This window comes from Triticum urartu, chromosome 6A, assembly GCF_056163025.1.
Source record: "Triticum urartu cultivar PI428250 chromosome 6A, HENAU_Tu73, whole genome shotgun sequence".
Classification (NCBI taxonomy): Eukaryota; Viridiplantae; Streptophyta; class Magnoliopsida; order Poales; family Poaceae; genus Triticum; species Triticum urartu.
The window spans coordinates 336,103,419-336,121,636 of NC_141878.1; the positions used below are offsets into that span (position 1 = coordinate 336,103,419).

An 18,218-nucleotide genomic window follows, 5' to 3' on the forward strand; every position below is an offset into this window, starting at 1 on the left:
TGGGATTCGGCTGGGTGGTTGTCTTTGGTGGATTTGCTTGGATCCGGTCTTTGTTTGTCTTTGTTCGTGTGTCTTTAGGTTGGATCCTTCCGATCTATGCTTTCTGTTCATTGGTGATGGTTGATGTTCTGGTGCATTCATCCTATGGGGCCTTATCAAGACAACTTCCTGATTGGCTACTACAACAAGTTGTGCCCGGTTCCGACGAGGGAGGGGCAATGACGGCGGCACGCCTTCGGCTCGCTTCAGTTCTTTTAGTCATCGCTAGGTGGTCTACAAATCTGCACTGGGCCAAGGACAGGAACAGTGGCGCGGGTAATACGCGAGCGTGGGTGACCTAAGGGACAAGCACGGCATCATAGATGGGCGATGCCCGCTGATGACATGACTTTTATGGCAAGACGTAATCGAACAACACATGTGGTTTTGATTTGATGCTAGTGCAACGACCCACTGGCGAGCTAGAGGAGGACATGGGACCCGGACCGGCTCACGAGACCAGGGTGGGAAGTTGTAGGGGATTATAAAAATAGGCCACATACTATATGAACTTGTCATGTTTCTAAAGGGGTTGAATCCATCCGTGGCAATACCAAGCTTCATATTACGGGCATCCTTAGCAAACCAACCGAACACACTATCAAAATGCTTCCATGCTACACCATCAGCAGGGTGTCTCATAACATTTGCCTCAGCAACCCTCTTCTCCTTATGCCACCTTGCATCTACTGATTGTTCCTTTGACACAAAAATTGTTGAATCCTTGGGATGATAGGAAAGTACCTAAGTACCTTGTGAGGTATCATTTTCCTCCCCACCTCGTCTTTCCATCTTGATGTCCCGCATTCAGGACAATGGCTCTTGTTGGCATGTTGGCCCCCAAAACAATGCACAATCAAACTTGCAAACATGAATTGTCTTGTAACCCAGCCCGACTTCACTAAGAACATTCTTAGCTTTAGTGTATGATCTAGGTATATCAGCATGTGGAAACGCCACACTAATCAGCTCAACAAACTGATTAAATGCTCTATTTGTAATCCGGTTGAATGATTTGATATGGAGGAGCTTAATAATGAACGACAGCCGTGTGAAATCACTACATCCTTCATAGAGATCTTTCTTCGCTTCATCCATTAGCTTGGAAAAGAGGTTAGGCTTATCCTTGCCTTGCCTTCCAGACATGAACATATCATCTACCATATACGCAACATCACCTCCATTGGCTACATCACGGTCATCATCATCATCTAATTGATATGCAACACCGTCTGTATTATCACCTTCATCATCACTCACTACTTCACCATGAAAGACCCACCTTGTATATGTAACAGACATACCATTGCATAATATGTGCTCCTCTACTTCAGCCTGGTTGCGGTGTTCCACATTTAGACAGTCCTTGCATGGGCACAATATGTCCTGATTTTCCCTGAAATTTTGGCGAACGAAATCCATAAACTCTTCGACACCGTTCATGTATGGTGGTGTGAAACGTGTTCCTTGTATCCACCTTCGATCCATTGCACTACAACAAAATAGTTTACCGTTAACAAAGTTATGCTTACACCGCATTGGAGCAAAATCTACTACTAACACAACTAGTGAACCCACTACTAAACTGAAACAACAAAATGGCCACAAATTTAACCCTTTCAAGATTGATGAGAACATCTACTCAGGCAATGAATTTAGTAAAACAAAACCTCCTTCACATTGTCTTTCCTAAGTACAACATATATGCTTGGTTTCCAAATGCCACGGACTTGTGCATGTCTTGTAGACAAACATATATATGCTCACTATCATTGCAAAACCATGCATCTATCTATGCTACATCTAACATTCATACGCACAATACAACAGTAGAAGTAACAGTTCAGTCATTCACACAATTTACCTTTACCTTGCAGGGGTCGGCTGGACTGATGCTTTTGGAGTTGCGGCCAAGCCGGGAGCACTGGCAAGCCTAAACTCTTCGCCTTCATCAGGTGATGGATAGACTACAAACTCTGAGCAAAGTTGGTGATGGGACGGTGGCCAGTTGGGGACAGGTTGGGGACGAGCGACGTTGTCCCCGTCGTCGACGAGCAAATGCGATGCCTGTGGTGGAAGAGCGGAGATAAGAGGGAGAGGCGGAGGTGCGGTGTGGTAGCCAATGCGATGCAGCGGCGCTGTAACGCGTCGTACGATATGGTGGCCGAATGGATCCGCATGAGGTTGTACAGGGGAGTGGATGCACTTACTTGGAATTGGCAACAGCCAGCCGGAACCGATATGTGTCGTGCTTCGGCTATCACCATCCTTCTTCTCCCCCCCGCAAAGCGCCGCTAACTAGAGCCGAGAAGATGATTAGATCGAATCACATATGCCCTGGGAAGAAATAACTAACCTACATATATAGTCTCCCAAAAAAACCCTACAGATATAGTCACACACGCCCAGGCGTATAGTCCAACAATATTATAGAACAATTTGTATAGCGTCCGAACTCTTTCCTAATGGCAACATATAGTCCAAGAATATGATGGCACGATTTTTATAGCATCCGAACTCTTTCCTAATGCCGGTTCGAACTCCTGTACCAATCCTTTTTGCATCGACTCTCCTATTTTAATTTTAATTTTTCATAGATAGAACCAAACAACATGACCTCACGAGCGCCGCATTCAGGTTTTTTTGCCCAGACTGTTTATAGATAAGAAAAAAGTAAGATGTCATCGACTGTCCTATTTCCATTTTAACTTTTGAGATAGAACAAAACAATATTAGCTCACGAGCTCCCAATTGAAGTTTTCAGCATAGACACTGCAGAATAAAAATAATTGTGTAAAATTTATATTTTTAATGCCCGATTAATTTTTTTGTCGAGCCACTACATATTTATATTAGAAAGAACAAAATAACCATCGAAAAAATAACAAAATAAGGTTTTCCCTTTTTAAGAAAATAATAGTCATAAGTATTTCCATGGCCACTACCTACTTATATTATAATAGAACAAAATAATTACAACGCTCAATAGGCTTTGAAAAAATGATGGCGGGTCCCACTGCCAAAACCAACACATCGCTCCTACCTCTCAATAACCCATGAACTAGCTATGGTGGGTCCCATTGCTAGACGCTACATGACAAAAAATGACCATCACACATTTGTAGTATTCGGTGACTCTAGCTAGTTCGTCATGAAAAATACCAAACCCTCACAGAAATTGGCACCCAGGTGTGTTGAAAGGCCAAAGCATTCCAGTGACGTCCTACGTCACCGATTTGCGATAATTAGTGATGCCACCTACGAGAACATCACACATTAGGTATTTCGGTGATGTTGTCCACCATCGTCACAAGGATTTTCGTCACAGTATGTCAATTTTGTTGTAGTGTTCCCTCAAGTATCTTCATTCATTTTATAATTCTTCTCAGTGATTCATTCACTTTTCTTTAATTGTTTTCAATTCTTACGGTGGTCCATTCAACATTCCCCTTATCTTGTTATCATATCAATTCACTTGTTTCTCTCATAATCCTACCGGTGGTTGCTCAAGTTTTTTTCCCAAGATTGCGCTATATCTCTCCTTAATCCTTTCAATGAGAAAAAGTAGTATGCCAAATATGTTGCTTGTCATCAATTTAAAGTGGTGAAGGATACGCATAACATAATTATTATTCTTATTTCCTCGAGGTGATTAATTCCTTATTCCAGAATTTGTTCATGATGAGTAAATCATCGGTTCAAGTGTTTCAAATTTTCCTTTTCCGGAGTTCCAAGTTTTCTCACTATATTGTCATGAGGTTCCATCAAAATATTGCAATGCTTCAATTCTTGTTCTTTTCAACCTTCACTTCCTTCCTACCATTTCTTTTCTTTCCGGAGTTCTTCATGGAGGCTCTACATGGTGGTTCGTCAAGGATTCCTTTCATTCTTCAATTGTTCTTCAAGATTTCTCTAGAAGTATGATCCGCCAAGCTATACTCTAAAATAAACATGGTGTTCAACACATGTTTGTTTTGAGGAGTTCAAGCATTCTTCATCTTGCATTCCGAAGTGCAATTTTTTCTATCTTATCTTTTGAGGTGGTGTTATGTCATTTTTGACAATTTCCTTCACGTTTCATGATTCACATGTTGTCAAGAATGAGGTATTTTAAATCCATCAATCTCTTCATTGGAGTTATCTTGGTAAAGATTTCACCTAAAGCCTTCCCTAAGGGGTGTTGCTCATTGGGGTTCTTATCAATGATCTAAGTAATCTCTTTATCATCTTCGTGGAAGAAGTTTTTCATCTCTTTGGTGCTCTCAATCAAATCTTTTTCCCGTGAGTGGTAGGTTGTTACCTCATAATTTTGAGATGTTTTCCATAAGCCCCCAACAAGGTTATCCTTTCATTGTAACAACTCCGTTCTACCTTTAAGTGTGCTCTTTCAAGATCTTTTTTTCCTCCGTTCATTCAATTCCATTCTTTCATTTCTTCCGGAGGCATTGTGATGTTGCTCTCTTCGACCCAGCATCTTTCTTTGTCAAGATCATATTCTTTTATTGCTCATCCATTTAACCAGAGTGTTGTGTCTATCATACCTCAGTTAACTGGAGACCCATCCAAGTGCTTTCATTTTGCCAAGTTCATATTCTATTCCTTCCATTTCCAACCGGAGTGTTGTCGTAATTGATCCTTATCATTCCTTGTACATATCGTTTCAACCGGAGTGCTTGCATGTACTTCTTATCCATTGTAACCCATTTCTTATGTCTTTCAACCTACAAGGTTCTTGTAATGTTCCTTGTTCCTGTTGCTGAACAGGGTGTTTTAAATTTTGTTCACCTTCATCGTGTCATTTATTCAAGTTTTGCGACCTCTCAAGGTTCTTTGGTTTCACTCGTTTGTCAAAGAAGCAACTTTGTTTTACCCCTTCCTCTTACGCTTTTCTCTGGTGCCATCCTTAGATCTCGGGTCGATATCTCTTATAAGTGGAGACGAGTTGTGACGCCCCAAGACCGGTGCTCCAGATGCCTTCCATGGATGCCGAGATTCGTTGTGTGATTTGTTTGGTTCGTTGCATTCATCATTGCATCATTTGTATTGCATCATGTCATCATCACATCATTCGCATTGCATCGGCACTCCATTGCCATCATGTTTTCATAGCTTGCATCCGTTTGTAGTTGCCGTGTCCCCCCCTTGCCTTCGTTGACCTTTCCCAGACCAACCGGGGTTTTCGACTCCCTCTTGTCGGACCACCTAACCTCTTTTGGCAGCCTGCAGCCCCCTCGCGCGTGCATCCCATCACTCCCCCGGACCCGACCCGGGCAGTTGTTACCAATGGGTCCGGATCATCTCCAAACATCCCTAAAACATCTTCGGTTCATTGTTTGGACTTCATAACCTATTTATTTCGGGCCATCCGATTACGATCGGAGGGACTGAATAGCCCCTAAGCCTAGTCGACCTGCTATATATACCGGATCAAACCCTAGTCCAATCCATCCATCCCGTCTCCGCCACTAGCAGACCAACTCCCTCCTTCCTCGGGATCCTCTCAAATCCACTGAACCAGCCACCTTATCCTCGATCCATATCCTACCCTCTCCAGACGCCGCCGCCACCCTCTCCGTTTCCCTCAACATCACCAGCAAGCCAACCACTAGCTCTCACCTCCAGATCCATAAATCCATCCATCCAACAGCCATGAGGCCCTCCTCTACCTCCCCACTCGGTCTGGATCGGAGCCCGAGCGAGAAGATCTCACTCCCGAACCAGCGCACTACTCGGCTCCTCTCCGAGCACCTCACCACAAACCCTCGCCGACCATCGGAGCCCTCGCCATCTGTGACCGCCCCGCAGGATCAGACCGCCCCTTTCTCCTTTTCCTTCTTCCTTTTCGTCTAGCTCCTCTTTCTTTCTCTTTCTCTCTGTCTCACATCTATCCCGTGCACATTAACACCATGACCAAGCTAAGCTTTAGCTCAAGCTCGGGTTGATTCGCCCGTCTCCGTCCGACTTCTTCTACTGGGAGCACCACCGAGTCGACCACGGTCTTCCTCGTATACGCTCGCTTCCACAAGGACCAGGAGAGCTTCTTCCTTGACTTCCACCTCCCCTACTTCCTCTGCTTGGAGCACCGACGCGATCAGCTCCAGGCCACGCCTCAGATCGGCCTCCTCGCGCCCACCCAAGCTCGCCTCCCGCACCCCCTCAGTGAGCTGCATTGAATACCCTCTTTTACCGCCTATTTGCATGCATGTAGTCTTCGATCCGGTCGGCCAACATGGACCAGAGGTGGTCATGTATTCACATACTCACACACCTCCCTGTCGCCCATTGCTGCACATGCACACCCCGTCACGCGCCGCTCCTTTCTGTGCAGCGCAGCTTGCTACCTCTTGAGCACTTGCATTGGTTTTCCCTTGAATAGGAAAGGGTGATGCAACAAAGTAGCGTAAGTATTTCCCTCGGTTTTTGAGAACCAAGGTATCAATCCAGCAGGAGGCCACGCACAAGTCCCTCGCACCTACACAAACAAATAAATCCTCGCAACCAACGCGATAAGGGGTTGTCAATACCTACACGGTCACTTACAAGAGTGAGATCTGATAGGATAATATTTTTGGTATTTTTATGATAAAGAGAAATAAAATATGCAAAGTAAAATAAATGGCAAAGGAAATAACTAAGTATTGGAAGATTAATATGATGGAAGATATACCCGGGGGCCATTTGTTTCACAAGTGGCTCCTCTCAAGAGCATAAATATTCACGGTGGGTAAACAAATTACTGTTGAGCAATTGACAGAATTGAGCATAGTTATGAGAATATCTAGGTATGATCATGTATATAGGCATCACGTCCGAGACAAGTAGACAGACTCCTGCCTGCATCTACTACTATTACTCCACACATCGACCACTATCCAGCATGCATCTAGAGTATTAAGTTCAAGAGAACAGAGTAACGCTTTAAGCAAGATGACATGATGTAGAGGGATAAACTCATGCAATATGATATAAACCCCATCTTATTATGCTCGATGGAAACAATACAATACGTGCCTTGCTGCCCCTACTGTCACTGGGAAAGGACACCGCAAGATTGAACCCAAAGCTAAGCAATTCTCCCATTGCAAGAAAGATCAATCTAGTAGGCCAAACCAAACTGATAATTCGAAGATACTTACAAAGATAACCAATCATACATAAAAGAATTCAGAGAAGATTCAAATATTGTTCATAGATAAACTTGATCACAAACCCACAATTCATCGGTCTCAACAAACACACCGCAAAAGAAGATTACATTGAATAGATCTCCACAAGAGAGGGGGAGAACTTTGTATTGAGATCCAAAAAGAGAGAAGAAGCCATCTAGCTAATAACTATGGACCCGTAGGTCTGAAGTAAACTACTCACACTTCATCGGAGTGGCTATGGTGTTGATGTAGAAGCCTTCCGTGATCGATGACCCCTCCGGCGGTGCTCCGGAAAAGGCCCCATGATGGGATCTCATGGATACAGAAAGTTACGGCGGTGGAATTAGGGTTTTGGCTCCGTCTCTGGTAGTTTGGGGGTACGTAGGTATATATAGGAGGAAGTAGTACGTCGGTGGAGCAACAGGGGGCCCACGAGGGTGGAGGGCGCGCCTGGGGGGGGGGGTAGGCGCGCCCCCCTACCTCGTGCCCTCCTCGTTGATTGCTTGACGTAGGGTCCAAGTCCTCTGGATCATGTTCGTTCCGAAAATCACGTTCCCGAAGGTTTCATTCCGTTTGGACTCCGTTTGATATTCTTTTTCCGCGAAACCCTAAAATAGGCAAAAAACAGCAATTCTGGGTTGGGCCTCCGGTTAATAGGTTAGTCCCAAAAATAATATAAAAGTGTATAATAAAGCCCAATAATGTCCAAAACAGAATATAATATAGCATGGAACAATCAAAAATTATAGATACGTTGGAGACGTATCAAGCATCCCCAAGCTTAATTCCTGCTCGTCCTCAAGTAGGTAAATGATAAAAAACAGAATTTTTGATGTTGAATGCTACTTGGCATAATTTCCATGTAATTCTTCTTAATTGTGGTATGAATATTCAGATCCGAAAGATTCAAGACAAAAGTTCAATGTTGACATAGAAATAGTAATACTTCAAGCATACTAACTAAGCCATTATGTCTCTTCAAAATAACATGGCCAAAGAAAGTTATCCCTACAAAATCATATAGTCTGGATATGCCCTATCTTCACCACACAAAGTATTTAAATCATGCACAACCCCGATGACAAGCCAAGCAATTGTTTCATACTTTTGGTGTTCTCAAACTTTTTCAATCTTCACGCAATACATGAGCGTGAGCCATGGACATAGCACTTTAGGTGGAATAGAATGGTGGTTGTGGAGGAGACAAAAAGAGGGAAGATAGTCTCACATCAAGTAGGCGTATCAACGGGCTATGGAGATTCCCATCAATAGATATCAATGTGAGTGAGTAGGGATTGCCATGCAACGGATGCACTAGAGCTATAAGTATATGAAAGCTCAACAAAAGGAACTAAGTGGGTGTGCATCCAACTCGCTTGCTCACGAAGACCTAGGGCATTTTGAGGAAGCCCATCATTGGAATATACAAGCCAAGTTCTATAATGAAAAATTCCCACTAGTATATGAAAGTGATAACATAGGAGACTCTCTATTATGAAGATCATGGTGCTACTTTGAATCAAAAGTGTGGTAAAGGGATAGTAGCATTGTCCCTTCCCTCTTTTTCTCTCATATTTTTTTATTTGGGCATTTTGTTTTTTTATAGCCTCCTTTTTTGGGGCTTCTTTGGCCTCTCTTTTTTAATATTATTTTATTTTCGTCCGGAGTCTCATCCCGACTTGTGGGGGAATCATAGTCTCCATCATCCTTTCCTCACTGGGACAATGCTCTAAAAATGATAATCATAACACTTATATTTACTTACAACTCAACAATTACAACACAATACTTACAACAAAATATGACTCTATGTGAATGCCTCCAGCGGTGTACCGGGATAAGCAATGAATCAAGAGTGACATGTATGAAAGAATTATGAATGGTGCCTTTTCCACAAATACAATGTCAACTACATGATCATGCAAAGCAATATGACAATGATGGAGCATGTCATAGTAAATGGAACGGTGGAAAGTTGCATGGAAATATATCTCGGAATGGCTATGGAAATGCCATGATAGGTAGGTATGGTGGCTGTTTTGAGGAAGGTATATGGTGGGTGTATGATACCGGCGAAAGGTGCACGGTATTAGAGAGGCTAGCAATGGTGGAAGGAAGAAAAGTGCATATGATCCATGGACTCAACATTAGTCATAAAGAACTCATATACTTATTGCAAAAATCTACAAGTTATCAAAGCAAAGTATTACGCGCATGCTCATAGGGGGATAGATTGGTAGGAAAAGACCATCGCTCGTCTCCGACCGCCACTCATAAGGAAGACAATCAATAAATAAATCATGCTCCGACTTCATCACATAATGGTTCATCATACGTGCATGCTACGGGAATCACAAACTTTAACACAAGTATTTCTCAAATTCACAACTACTTGACTAGCATGACTCTAATATTACCATATCCATATCTCAAAACAATTATCAAGAATCAAACTTCTCATAGTATACAACACACTCATAAGAATTTTTTTATTAATCTTGAATGCCTAACATAATTAAAGCAAATTACCCTGCTATTTTGTAGGACACTAAAAATAATCTAAGTGAAGCATGAGAGAACAATAGTTTCTATAGAACAAATCCGCCGACGTGCTCTAAAAGATATAAGCGAAGCACTAGTGCAAAAACTATATAACTCAAAAGATATAAGTGAAGCACATAGAGTATTCTAACAATTTCTGAATCATGTGTGTCTCTCTAAAAAAGGTGTGTACAGCAACTATTATTGTGGAAAACTAACAAATAAAGACTCAGATAATTAAAGACGCTCCAAGCAAAACACATATCATGTGGTAAATAAAAATATAGCTCCAAGTAAAGTTACCGATGGAAGTAGAAGAAAGAGGGGATGCCTTCTGGGGCATCCCCAAGCTTTGTCTTTTAGGTGTCCTTAGAATATCTTGAGGTGCCATGGTCATCCCCAAGCTTAGGCTCTTTCCACTCCTTGTTCCATAATCCATCAAATCTTTTACCCAAAACTTGAAAACTTCACAACACAAAACTTAAAGTAGAAAATCTCGTGAGCTCCGTTAGAGAAAGAAAACAAAACACCACTTCAAGCCACTATAATGAACTCATTATTTATTTATATTGGTGTTAAACCTACTGTATTCCAACTTGTCTATGGTTTATAAACTATTTTACTAGCCATAGATTCATCAAAATAAGCAAACAACACACGAAAAACAGAATTTGTCAAGAACAGAACAGTCTGTAGTAATCTGTAGCTAACGCAAGATCTGGAACCTCAAAAATTCTAAAATAAATTTATGGACGTGAGGAAATTTTCTATTAATAATCTGAAAAAAGAATTAACTAAATAGCACTTTCCAAATAAAAATGGCAGCAATTCTCGTGAGCGCTAAAGTTTCTGTTTTTTACAGCAAGATTAAAAAGACTTTCCCAAGTGTTCCCAACGGTTCTACTTGGCACAAACACTAATTAAACACAAAAAACACAACAAAAACATAGGCTAGATAAATTATTTATTACTAAACAGGAGCAAAAAGCAAGGAATAAAATTAAAATTGGGTTTCCTCCCAACAAGCGCTATCGTTTAACGCCCCTAGCTAGGCATAAAAGCAAGGATAGATCTAGGTATCGCCATCTTTGGTAGGCAATCCATAAGTGGCTCTCATAATAGATTCATAAGGTAATTTAATTTCTTTCTAGGGAAGTGTTCCATGCCTTTACTTAATGGAAATTGGAATCTAATATTCCCTTCCTTCATATCAATAATTACTCCAATCGTTCTAAGGAAAGGTCTACCAAGGATAATAGGACATGAAGGATTGCAATCTATGTCAAGAACAATAAAATCTACGGGCACATAATTCCTATTTGCAACAATAAGAACATCATTAATTCTTCCCATAGGTTTCTTAATAGTGGAATCCGCAAGGTGCAAGTTTAAATAGCAATCATCAAAATCACGAAAACCTAGCAAATCACACAAAGTCTTTGGAATCGTGGAAACACCAGCACCCAAATCACACAAAGCATAGCATTCATGATCTTTAATTTCAATTTTAATATTAGGTTCCCACTCATCATAAAATTTTCTAGGGATAGAAACTCCCAACTCAAGTTTTTCTTCATAAGATTGCATCAAAGCGTCAACGATATGTTTAGTAAAAGCTTTATTTTGACTATAAGCATGAGGAGAATTTAGCATGGATAACAACAAGGAAACACAATCTATCAAAGAGCAATTATCATAATTAAATTCCTTGAAATCCAAAATAGGGGGTTCATTAATATTTAAAGTTTTGACTTCTTCAATCCCACTTTTAACAAATTTAGCATGAAGATCTAAAGACTCCGAATTTTTGGAACGCCGTCTAGGTAAAGGTGGATCATATTCAGTCCCATCATTATCAACATTCATATTGCAAAACAAAGATTTAATAGGGGACACATCAATAACGTTTAGATCTTCATCTTTATTATCATGGAAACTAGAAGAACAGGTTTTTATAAAGCAATCTTTCTTAGCATGCATCCTAACGGTTCTTTCTTTGCACTCATCAATGGAAATTCTCATGGCTTTGAGAGACTCATTGATATCATTCTTAGGTGGAATAGATCTAAGTTTCAAAGAATCAACATCAAGAGAAATTCTATCAGCGATCCTAGCCAACTCATCAATCTTAAGCAATTTTTCTTCAATCAAAGCATTGAAATTATTTTGCGAAGTAATAAATTCTTTAATATTAGATTCGAAATCAGACAGCATCTTATTATAATTTCCATAAGAATTTTTGTAGGAATTACCATAATTATTAGAGGAATTACTAGGATACGGCCTAGGATTAAAGATTCCTCTATATGCATTGTTACCAAAATTATTCCTACCAACAAAATTCACATCCATAGATTCATTATTATTATCAATCAAAGTAGACAAAGGCATATCATTAGGATCAGAAGAAACACTTTTATTAGCAAATAATTTCATAAGTTCATCCATCTTTCCACTCAAAACGTTAATTTCTTCTATCGCATGCACCTCCTTATTCGTAGATCTTTCAGTGTGCCATTGAGAATAATTAACCATAATGTTATCTAGGAGTTTAGTAGCTTCTCCTAAAGTGATTTCCATAAAAGTGCCTCCCGCGGCCGAATCTAAAAGATTTCTAGAAGCAAAATTCAATCCAGCATAAAATTTTGTATAATCATCCACAAATTCAAACCATGCGTAGGGCAATTACGTATCATTAATTTCATCCTCTCCCAAGATTGTCCAACATGTTCATGATCAAGTTTCTTAAAATTCATAATATCGTTTCTAAGAGAGATGATCTTAGTGGGAGGAAAATACTTAGAGATAAAAGCATCTTTGCACTTATTCCACGAATCAATACTATTTTAGGCAAAGACGAAAACCAAGCTTTAGCACGATCTCTAAGCGAAAAAGGAAATAGCTTCAATTTAACAATATCATTATCCACATCTTTCTTCTCTTGCATATCACACAAATCAACGAAACTATTTAGATGGGTAGCGGCATCTTCACTAGGAAGGCCGGCGAATTGATCTTTCATGAAAAGATTCAACAAAGCAACATTGATTTCACAATATTCAGTATCGGTAAGAGGAGCAATCGGAGTGCTAAGGAAATCATTGTTGCTGGTATTGGTAAAGTCACACAATTTAGTATTATCTTGAGCCATCATGACAAGCAAGAAATACAACACACAAGCAAACAAGAAACGGGCAAAAAGAGGCAAATAGAGAAAGAGAGGGAGGATGGAGAGAGATAGGGCGAATAAAACGGCAAGGGTGAAGTGGGGGAGAGGAAAATGAGAGGCAAATGGCAAATAATATAATGTGGGAGATAAGGGTTTGTGATGGGTACTTGCTATGTCTTGACTTGCACCGGCGCCACAAGTGACTCGTTGTCGGGAGTCAAATCTTGAATTTTTTTTGCGCGAACCTCCTCGGCAACGGCGCCAAAAATCCTTCTTGCTAACTCTTGAGCACTTGCGTTGGTTTTCCCTTGAAGAGGAAAAGGGTGATGCAGCAAAGTAGCGTAAGTATTTCCCTCAGTTGTTGAGAACCAAGGTATCAATCCAGTAGGAGGCCACACACAAGTCCCTCGCACCTACACAAACAAATAAATCCTCGCAACCAACGCATACGGGGTTGTCAATCCCTACACGGTCACCAACGCATAAGGGGTTGTCAACCAAGGTATCTTGAGAGTGAGATCTGATAGATATGATAGGATAATATTTTTGGTATTTTTATGATAAAGAGAAATAAAAGATGCAAAGTAAAATAAATGGAAAAGGAAATAACTAAGTATTGGAATATTAATATGATGGAAGATAGACCCGGGGCCATAGGTTTCACTAGTGGCTTCTCTCAAGAGCATAAATATTCATGGTGGGTAAACAAATTACTGTTGAGCAATTAGCAGAATTGAGCATAGTTATGAGAATATCTAGGTATGATCATGTATATAGGCATCATGTTCGAGACAAGTAGACCGACTCCTGCCTGCATCTACTACTATTACTCCACACATCGACCGCTATCCAGCATGCATCTAGAGTATTAAGTTCAAGAGAACAGAGCAATGCTTTAAGCAAGATGTCATGATGTAGAGGGATAAACTCATGCAATATGATATAAACCCCATCTTGTTATCCTCGATGGCAACAATACAATACGTGCCTTGCTGCCCCTACTGTCCCTGGTAAAGGACACCGCAAGATTGAACCCAAAGCTAAGCACTTCTCCCATTGCAAGAAAGATCAATCTAGTAGGCCAAACCAAATTGATAATTCGAAGAGACTTGCAAAGATAACCAATTATAGATAAAAGAATTCAGAGAAGATTCAAATATTGTTCATAGATAAACTTGATCATAAATGCACAATTCATCTGTCTCAACAAACACACCGCGAAAGAAGATTACATCGAATAGATCTCCACAAGAGAGGGGGAGAACTTTGTATTGAGATCCAAAAAGATAGAAGAAGCCATCTAGCTAATAACTATGGACCTGTAGGTCTGAAGTAAACTACTCACACTTCATCGGAGAGGCTATGGTGTTGATGTAGAAGCCCTCCGTGATTGATGCCCCCTCCGGCGGAGCTCCGGAAAAGGCCCTAAGATGGGATCTTGTGAATACAGAAAGTTACGACAGTGGAATTAGGGTTTTGGCTCCGTCTCTGGTAGTTTGAGGGTACGTAGGTATATATAGGAGGAAGGAGTACATCGGTCGAGCAACAAGGGGCCCATGAGGGTGGAGGGCACGCTTGGGGGGGGGGTAGGCACGCCCCCTACCTCGTGCCCTCCTCGTTGATTGCTTGACGTAGGGTCCATGTCCTCTGGATCATGTTCGTTCCAAAAATCACGTTCCCGAAGGTTTCATTCTGTTTGGACTCCGTTTGATATTCTTTTTCCGCGAAACCCTAAAATAGGCAAAAAAACAGCAATTCTGGGCTGGGCCTCCGGTTAATAGGTTAGTCCCAAAAATAATATGAAAGTCTATAATAAAGCCCAATAATGTCCAAAACAGAATATAATATAGCATGGGACAATAAAAAATTATAGATACGTTGGAGACGTATCACAGCTCGCCCCGCTCCTGTCTGTGCACCGCAGCTTGTACCGTATCTCACCACATGGCCGCCAAGCTTCTGTTGCCGCCGGTCTTGCCGTGCCTTGCTGCTCCTGAGTCGAGTGCGAGGTCGTGCTCGAGCCTCTATATGCGTTCATCATACAGTGCACCACCCTCCCTTTTCCGCACACCCGCCACTGCTCAGCCGCCCTCGCCGCTGACGCGTTTGCTCGCCGGTAGCATCTCCCGGCTGCCTGTGTGCCATGGGGAAGAAAGCTCGGCTTTTCGCTAGTTCAAAAGGAGCCGAACACCTTCCAATGCATAAACACATCTCAGCCCAGCTGGTCGTCGCGCTGCACCTCCACCCAGGATACCAGGGATTGAGTCCCAACCACCTCATTTTTCCCTTAGCCCTTTGCCATCTATTTTTTCCTTTGTGTGTATGGCACCTTGACCCCACAACCCTGTTGACAGGTCCATGTTGACTCGATTGACCACCCTCCAGCACCATTTGTCATTGACATCAGCTGACTCAACTCGTGTCCGCCTGTTGTTTTACTTTCTTTTGCATATTTGCAGATATGCCATTATTTTTGCAATGCCTATAGCCAAATAACCATGCATCGCACTTAGACATGTCATATATAAAAAATGCTCATAATTTTGTATAGATTAATAATTTGCAACTTTTATCCATGTTAAAAACATTTAAATTGTTGTTTGCATTAATTTGCATAAATGGCATGCTAAAATGGATTATTTCATAACTAAATAACCGTAGCGCCTAATTTAATAAACTTTATATATAAATGGGGTAGAAAATGCATAGTTTAACACGATGGTTTTAGTTTGCATGTTTAATAACTCTAAAATTGTGTATAGGGCAGAAAGGTACCAACTTTGAAGTATGCATATGGGGATTTTTCGGAATTGTTGTTTGTTATTTCCGGCCTCATTTAAATTTCCTAAATAGTTAGTTTAATTATGTGTCACCCTCTTGCCATGTTTAACAATATTTAATATTTTTTGGTACATAAACGAGAGTGAACTAAATTCTTGCATGTGGTGTTTCTTCAATATGCAACCACTTGACTTGTAGTATTGTTTGTTGCACTTTGCCTTGCCATGCCATGTTTCATTAAACCGAACATGCATCATATTTGGTTGTGCATCATGCCATGTTAATGCTTGGTTGTTTACCATGATGTTTGCTTCTTTCCGGTTGCGCTTCTCCTTGATAGTTCCGATTATGTTGCGATGGTGAGGATCTGTTCGACCACGTTGCTTCATCTACCTCATGGACTCGTTCTTCCTAGCTGGATTTCAGGCAACATGACCGTCACCTTGGATCTCACTACTATCTTTGCTATGCTAGTTCTCTCGATGCTATCACTATGTCGCGCTACCTACCACTTGTTTATCAAGCCTCCCAAATTGCCATGATAGCCTCTAACCCTTTTCACCCTTCATAGCAAACCGTTGTTTGGCTATGTTACCACTTTGCTCAGCCCCTCTTATAGCGTTGCTAGTTCCAGGTGCAGTTGCAGGTTGTTCCATGTTGGGACATGGATATCATGGGATATCACAATATCTCTTATTTAATTAATGCACATATATACTTGGTAAAGGGTGGAAGGCTTGGCCTTATGCCTGGTGTTTTGTTCCACTCTTGTCGCCCTAGTTTCCGTCATACTGGTGTTATGTTCCTTGATTTTGCGTCCCTAACACGGTGAGGGGTATGGGGCCCTCTTGACAATTCGCTTTGAATGAAACTCTTCCAGCAAGGCCCAACATTGGTTTTATCATTTCCTAATAACAACTAAAAACTTGCATAGGGATAGGCTAGCACCAGAGGACTCTTAATCAACCACCGGGACAATGCTCCGCATGAGTGTTGGTCCAAACTGGGCAATGTTCGGCGTCCCCTAGGCAACCAGGGTCTCAACCAACCCGACGTCTTGCCCATCCGTTGTACCTTGAGAACAAGATACGTGCGACTCCTATCAAGCTGGGTCGATGCATCAGGAGGTCTTGCTGGTTTTGTTTTACCGTTGTAGAAATGTCTTGTGCACCAGGATCCCGAGTCAGCTCGGATGTCCCGCGATGGAGGATTGTCTCTGCGGATCGTGAGCTTGTCATGGGCTAAGTTGGGACACCCCTATATGGTTTAAACTTTCGGGAGCCGTGCCCGCAGTTATGTGGCAGATGGGAATTTGTTAATATCTGGTTGTAGTGGACTTGAACTAAACTCATTTAAAATACACCAACCGCGTGTGTAACCGTGACTGTCTCTTTTCGGGTGCGTTCGAGAAGAGAACATGGTTGGGTTATGTTTGAACGTAAGTAGTTCAGGATGACTTATTGATCATTACTAGTGTGCTACCATTCCGTAGTTTCTCATCTTATTCTTGTAATCGTAAGTTAGCCACCATACATTGCTTAGTCGCTTGCTGCAACCTCAATACTTACCCTTCCCTAACCATCAAGCTTTGCTAGTCTTGATACCCATGGTAATGCGATTGCCGAGTCCTCGTGGCTCACAGATTACTACAACAACAGTTGCAGGTACAAGTAACGTGATGGTCTGACGCGAGTGCGATGCTTGCTTGTTTGGAGTTCTCCTCCTTCTTCTCCTTCGATCAAGGGATAGGTTTCTGGGTGGGGGAACTAAGGATTAGCAGGGTGGATGTCGTTCTTCTTTTCTGTTTGATTTCATCCATAGTCGGATCCTACTCTTTTGTATGACGGTTGCTATGTATTGATGTACTGTTGTATGAATGTTGTAAGTTGTGGTGAGTGTAAGAATTTATCTTGTATTCTCATCTATTTAGTGCATGGTATGTTGTAATGATATCCACCTTGCTATGTGATACGTCTCCATCGTATCTACTTTTCCAAACACTTTTGCCCTTGTTTTGGACTCTAACTTGCATGATCTGAATGGAACTAACCCGGATTGACGCTGTTTTCAGCAAAATTACCATGGTGTTATTTATGTGCAGAAACAAACGTTCTTGGAATGACCTGAAACTTCACGGAGCAACTTTTTTGGAAAATATAAAAAATACCTGCAAAAGATGAAGGCCAGGGGCCCACCACCTGTCCACGAGGGTGGGGGGCGCGCCTGCCCCCCTAGGGCGCGCACCCCTACCTCGTGGCCGCCCTGGAGCTCCTCCGACTCCAACTCCAACTCTATATATTGTGTTTCGGGGAGAAAAAATTCAGAGAGAAGAATTCATCATGTTTTACGATACGGAGTCACCGCCAAGCCCTAAAACCTCTCGGGAAGGCTCATCTGGAGTCCGTTCGGGGCTCCGGAGAAGGGAATCCGTCACCATCGTCATCATCAACCATCCTCCATCACCAATTTCATGATGCTCACCGCCGTGCGTGCGTAATTCCATCGTAGGCTTGCTGGACGGTGATGGGTTGGATGGGATC

General features: G+C 41.7%; 1 pseudogene; it reads right to left on the reverse strand.

Annotated features, from left to right (window-relative positions):
• Positions 1 to 709: 709 nt before the first annotated feature.
• On the reverse strand, positions 710 to 1,527 carry LOC147965173 (uncharacterized; annotated as a pseudogene).
• Between the last annotated feature and the right edge of the window lie 16,691 nt (positions 1,528 to 18,218).